The sequence below is a fragment of the Oncorhynchus mykiss genome, unplaced genomic scaffold (genome assembly GCF_013265735.2).
Source record: "Oncorhynchus mykiss isolate Arlee unplaced genomic scaffold, USDA_OmykA_1.1 un_scaffold_749, whole genome shotgun sequence".
Taxonomy (NCBI): domain Eukaryota; kingdom Metazoa; phylum Chordata; class Actinopteri; order Salmoniformes; family Salmonidae; genus Oncorhynchus; species Oncorhynchus mykiss.
Genome location: NW_023494196.1, coordinates 1 through 5,000, shown reverse-complemented (window position 1 = coordinate 5,000; position 5,000 = coordinate 1). Strand labels below are relative to the sequence as shown.

The 5,000-nt window shown below is 44.0% G+C and overlaps 13 non-coding genes across 13 annotated transcripts; all 13 read left to right on the top strand.

Moving 5' to 3' along the window:
* Window positions 1–130: 130 nt before the first annotated feature.
* Window positions 131–249, top strand: LOC118962226. Its single transcript, XR_005049651.1, has one exon. It is a non-coding gene; the product is annotated as a 5S ribosomal RNA (ribosomal RNA).
* Window positions 250–509: 260 nt separating this feature from the next.
* LOC118962225 lies at window positions 510–628 on the top strand. The gene has a single exon (XR_005049650.1). It is a non-coding gene; the product is annotated as a 5S ribosomal RNA (ribosomal RNA).
* Window positions 629–888: 260 nt separating this feature from the next.
* LOC118962224 lies at window positions 889–1,007 on the top strand. Its single transcript, XR_005049649.1, has one exon. It is a non-coding gene; the product is annotated as a 5S ribosomal RNA (ribosomal RNA).
* A 261-nt stretch (window positions 1,008–1,268) lies between these two features.
* On the top strand, window positions 1,269–1,387 carry LOC118962223. The gene has a single exon (XR_005049648.1). It is a non-coding gene; the product is annotated as a 5S ribosomal RNA (ribosomal RNA).
* Window positions 1,388–1,647: 260 nt separating this feature from the next.
* Window positions 1,648–1,766, top strand: LOC118962222. Its single transcript, XR_005049647.1, has one exon. It is a non-coding gene; the product is annotated as a 5S ribosomal RNA (ribosomal RNA).
* A 260-nt stretch (window positions 1,767–2,026) lies between these two features.
* On the top strand, window positions 2,027–2,145 carry LOC118962221. Its single transcript, XR_005049646.1, has one exon. It is a non-coding gene; the product is annotated as a 5S ribosomal RNA (ribosomal RNA).
* A 260-nt stretch (window positions 2,146–2,405) lies between these two features.
* On the top strand, window positions 2,406–2,524 carry LOC118962220. Its single transcript, XR_005049645.1, has one exon. It is a non-coding gene; the product is annotated as a 5S ribosomal RNA (ribosomal RNA).
* Window positions 2,525–2,784: 260 nt separating this feature from the next.
* LOC118962214 lies at window positions 2,785–2,903 on the top strand. The gene has a single exon (XR_005049639.1). It is a non-coding gene; the product is annotated as a 5S ribosomal RNA (ribosomal RNA).
* A 260-nt stretch (window positions 2,904–3,163) lies between these two features.
* On the top strand, window positions 3,164–3,282 carry LOC118962219. Its single transcript, XR_005049644.1, has one exon. It is a non-coding gene; the product is annotated as a 5S ribosomal RNA (ribosomal RNA).
* Window positions 3,283–3,542: 260 nt separating this feature from the next.
* LOC118962213 lies at window positions 3,543–3,661 on the top strand. Its single transcript, XR_005049638.1, has one exon. It is a non-coding gene; the product is annotated as a 5S ribosomal RNA (ribosomal RNA).
* Window positions 3,662–3,921: 260 nt separating this feature from the next.
* Window positions 3,922–4,040, top strand: LOC118962199. The gene has a single exon (XR_005049628.1). It is a non-coding gene; the product is annotated as a 5S ribosomal RNA (ribosomal RNA).
* A 260-nt stretch (window positions 4,041–4,300) lies between these two features.
* On the top strand, window positions 4,301–4,419 carry LOC118962198. The gene has a single exon (XR_005049627.1). It is a non-coding gene; the product is annotated as a 5S ribosomal RNA (ribosomal RNA).
* Window positions 4,420–4,679: 260 nt separating this feature from the next.
* On the top strand, window positions 4,680–4,798 carry LOC118962197. The gene has a single exon (XR_005049626.1). It is a non-coding gene; the product is annotated as a 5S ribosomal RNA (ribosomal RNA).
* Window positions 4,799–5,000: the final 202 nt, after the last annotated feature.

Below are 5,000 nucleotides of genomic sequence, written 5' to 3'. Positions count from 1 at the left end.
ATGGCTACAGTATATGCAATTTCTTCCACTTTTTGAGTGACACAAAGATGCTTATCTAAATGGTGAAAATGCAACAGCTGTTAATCAGGCTCACTTTGACTTTACATAGTGCAGCAAGAGATTGTTTCTCGCTTACGGCCACACCGGCCTGAGTACGCCCGATCTCGCCTGATCTCGGAAGCTAAGCAGGGTCGGGCCTGGTTAGTACTTGGATGGGAGACCGCCTGGGAATACCAGGTGCTGTAAGCTTTTTGTCACTGCCTTGTGGAATTTCAACTCTTTGTCCGTTTTTTCCCACAAGGTTGAAATATGTGCCCTCGCTTTGAAATAAGTAAGCAAGGTTAGTTTGTATTTCATCCAACAATCTGTGCTACAAATTATGGCTACAGTATATGCAATTTCTTCCACTTTTTGAGTGACACAAAGATGCTTATCTAAATGGTGAAAATGCAACAGCTGTTAATCAGGCTCACTTTGACTTTACATAGTGCAGCAAGAGATTGTTTCTCGCTTACGGCCACACCGGCCTGAGTACGCCCGATCTCGCCTGATCTCGGAAGCTAAGCAGGGTCGGGCCTGGTTAGTACTTGGATGGGAGACCGCCTGGGAATACCAGGTGCTGTAAGCTTTTTGTCACTGCCTTGTGGAATTTCAACTCTTTGTCCGTTTTTTCCCACAAGGTTGAAATATGTGCCCTCGCTTTGAAATAAGTAAGCAAGGTTAGTTTGTATTTCATCCAACAATCTGTGCTACAAATTATGGCTACAGTATATGCAATTTCTTCCACTTTTTGAGTGACACAAAGATGCTTATCTAAATGGTGAAAATGCAACAGCTGTTAATCAGGCTCACTTTGACTTTACATAGTGCAGCAAGAGATTGTTTCTCGCTTACGGCCACACCGGCCTGAGTACGCCCGATCTCGCCTGATCTCGGAAGCTAAGCAGGGTCGGGCCTGGTTAGTACTTGGATGGGAGACCGCCTGGGAATACCAGGTGCTGTAAGCTTTTTGTCACTGCCTTGTGGAATTTCAACTCTTTGTCCGTTTTTTTCCCACAAGGTTGAAATATGTGCCCTCGCTTTGAAATAAGTAAGCAAGGTTAGTTTGTATTTCATCCAACAATCTGTGCTACAAATTATGGCTACAGTATATGCAATTTCTTCCACTTTTTGAGTGACACAAAGATGCTTATCTAAATGGTGAAAATGCAACAGCTGTTAATCAGGCTCACTTTGACTTTACATAGTGCAGCAAGAGATTGTTTCTCGCTTACGGCCACACCGGCCTGAGTACGCCCGATCTCGCCTGATCTCGGAAGCTAAGCAGGGTCGGGCCTGGTTAGTACTTGGATGGGAGACCGCCTGGGAATACCAGGTGCTGTAAGCTTTTTGTCACTGCCTTGTGGAATTTCAACTCTTTGTCCGTTTTTTCCCACAAGGTTGAAATATGTGCCCTCGCTTTGAAATAAGTAAGCAAGGTTAGTTTGTATTTCATCCAACAATCTGTGCTACAAATTATGGCTACAGTATATGCAATTTCTTCCACTTTTTGAGTGACACAAAGATGCTTATCTAAATGGTGAAAATGCAACAGCTGTTAATCAGGCTCACTTTGACTTTACATAGTGCAGCAAGAGATTGTTTCTCGCTTACGGCCACACCGGCCTGAGTACGCCCGATCTCGCCTGATCTCGGAAGCTAAGCAGGGTCGGGCCTGGTTAGTACTTGGATGGGAGACCGCCTGGGAATACCAGGTGCTGTAAGCTTTTTGTCACTGCCTTGTGGAATTTCAACTCTTTGTCCGTTTTTTCCCACAAGGTTGAAATATGTGCCCTCGCTTTGAAATAAGTAAGCAAGGTTAGTTTGTATTTCATCCAACAATCTGTGCTACAAATTATGGCTACAGTATATGCAATTTCTTCCACTTTTTGAGTGACACAAAGATGCTTATCTAAATGGTGAAAATGCAACAGCTGTTAATCAGGCTCACTTTGACTTTACATAGTGCAGCAAGAGATTGTTTCTCGCTTACGGCCACACCGGCCTGAGTACGCCCGATCTCGCCTGATCTCGGAAGCTAAGCAGGGTCGGGCCTGGTTAGTACTTGGATGGGAGACCGCCTGGGAATACCAGGTGCTGTAAGCTTTTTGTCACTGCCTTGTGGAATTTCAACTCTTTGTCCGTTTTTTCCCACAAGGTTGAAATATGTGCCCTCGCTTTGAAATAAGTAAGCAAGGTTAGTTTGTATTTCATCCAACAATCTGTGCTACAAATTATGGCTACAGTATATGCAATTTCTTCCACTTTTTGAGTGACACAAAGATGCTTATCTAAATGGTGAAAATGCAACAGCTGTTAATCAGGCTCACTTTGACTTTACATAGTGCAGCAAGAGATTGTTTCTCGCTTACGGCCACACCGGCCTGAGTACGCCCGATCTCGCCTGATCTCGGAAGCTAAGCAGGGTCGGGCCTGGTTAGTACTTGGATGGGAGACCGCCTGGGAATACCAGGTGCTGTAAGCTTTTTGTCACTGCCTTGTGGAATTTCAACTCTTTGTCCGTTTTTTCCCACAAGGTTGAAATATGTGCCCTCGCTTTGAAATAAGTAAGCAAGGTTAGTTTGTATTTCATCCAACAATCTGTGCTACAAATTATGGCTACAGTATATGCAATTTCTTCCACTTTTTGAGTGACACAAAGATGCTTATCTAAATGGTGAAAATGCAACAGCTGTTAATCAGGCTCACTTTGACTTTACATAGTGCAGCAAGAGATTGTTTCTCGCTTACGGCCACACCGGCCTGAGTACGCCTGATCTCGTCTGATCTCGGAAGCTAAGCAGGGTCGGGCCTGGTTAGTACTTGGATGGGAGACCGCCTGGGAATACCAGGTGCTGTAAGCTTTTTGTCACTGCCTTGTGGAATTTCAACTCTTTGTCCGTTTTTTCCCACAAGGTTGAAATATGTGCCCTCGCTTTGAAATAAGTAAGCAAGGTTAGTTTGTATTTCATCCAACAATCTGTGCTACAAATTATGGCTACAGTATATGCAATTTCTTCCACTTTTTGAGTGACACAAAGATGCTTATCTAAATGGTGAAAATGCAACAGCTGTTAATCAGGCTCACTTTGACTTTACATAGTGCAGCAAGAGATTGTTTCTCGCTTACGGCCACACCGGCCTGAGTACGCCCGATCTCGCCTGATCTCGGAAGCTAAGCAGGGTCGGGCCTGGTTAGTACTTGGATGGGAGACCGCCTGGGAATACCAGGTGCTGTAAGCTTTTTGTCACTGCCTTGTGGAATTTCAACTCTTTGTCCGTTTTTTCCCACAAGGTTGAAATATGTGCCCTCGCTTTGAAATAAGTAAGCAAGGTTAGTTTGTATTTCATCCAACAATCTGTGCTACAAATTATGGCTACAGTATATGCAATTTCTTCCACTTTTTGAGTGACACAAAGATGCTTATCTAAATGGTGAAAATGCAACAGCTGTTAATCAGGCTCACTTTGACTTTACATAGTGCAGCAAGAGATTGTTTCTCGCTTACGGCCACACCGGCCTGAGTACGCCTGATCTCGTCTGATCTCGGAAGCTAAGCAGGGTCGGGCCTGGTTAGTACTTGGATGGGAGACCGCCTGGGAATACCAGGTGCTGTAAGCTTTTTGTCACTGCCTTGTGGAATTTCAACTCTTTGTCCGTTTTTTCCCACAAGGTTGAAATATGTGCCCTCGCTTTGAAATAAGTAAGCAAGGTTAGTTTGTATTTCATCCAACAATCTGTGCTACAAATTATGGCTACAGTATATGCAATTTCTTCCACTTTTTGAGTGACACAAAGATGCTTATCTAAATGGTGAAAATGCAACAGCTGTTAATCAGGCTCACTTTGACTTTACATAGTGCAGCAAGAGATTGTTTCTCGCTTACGGCCACACCGGCCTGAGTACGCCTGATCTCGCCTGATCTCGGAAGCTAAGCAGGGTCGGGCCTGGTTAGTACTTGGATGGGAGACCGCCTGGGAATACCAGGTGCTGTAAGCTTTTTGTCACTGCCTTGTGGAATTTCAACTCTTTGTCCGTTTTTTCCCACAAGGTTGAAATATGTGCCCTCGCTTTGAAATAAGTAAGCAAGGTTAGTTTGTATTTCATCCAACAATCTGTGCTACAAATTATGGCTACAGTATATGCAATTTCTTCCACTTTTTGAGTGACACAAAGATGCTTATCTAAATGGTGAAAATGCAACAGCTGTTAATCAGGCTCACTTTGACTTTACATAGTGCAGCAAGAGATTGTTTCTCGCTTACGGCCACACCGGCCTGAGTACGCCTGATCTCGCCTGATCTCGGAAGCTAAGCAGGGTCGGGCCTGGTTAGTACTTGGATGGGAGACCGCCTGGGAATACCAGGTGCTGTAAGCTTTTTGTCACTGCCTTGTGGAATTTCAACTCTTTGTCCGTTTTTTCCCACAAGGTTGAAATATGTGCCCTCGCTTTGAAATAAGTAAGCAAGGTTAGTTTGTATTTCATCCAACAATCTGTGCTACAAATTATGGCTACAGTATATGCAATTTCTTCCACTTTTTGAGTGACACAAAGATGCTTATCTAAATGGTGAAAATGCAACAGCTGTTAATCAGGCTCACTTTGACTTTACATAGTGCAGCAAGAGATTGTTTCTCGCTTACGGCCACACCGGCCTGAGTACGCCTGATCTCGCCTGATCTCGGAAGCTAAGCAGGGTCGGGCCTGGTTAGTACTTGGATGGGAGACCGCCTGGGAATACCAGGTGCTGTAAGCTTTTTGTCACTGCCTTGTGGAATTTCAACTCTTTGTCCGTTTTTTCCCACAAGGTTGAAATATGTGCCCTCGCTTTGAAATAAGTAAGCAAGGTTAGTTTGTATTTCATCCAACAATCTGTGCTACAAATTATGGCTACAGTATATGCAATTTCTTCCACTTTTTGAGTGACACAAAGATGCTTATCTAAATGGTGAAAATGG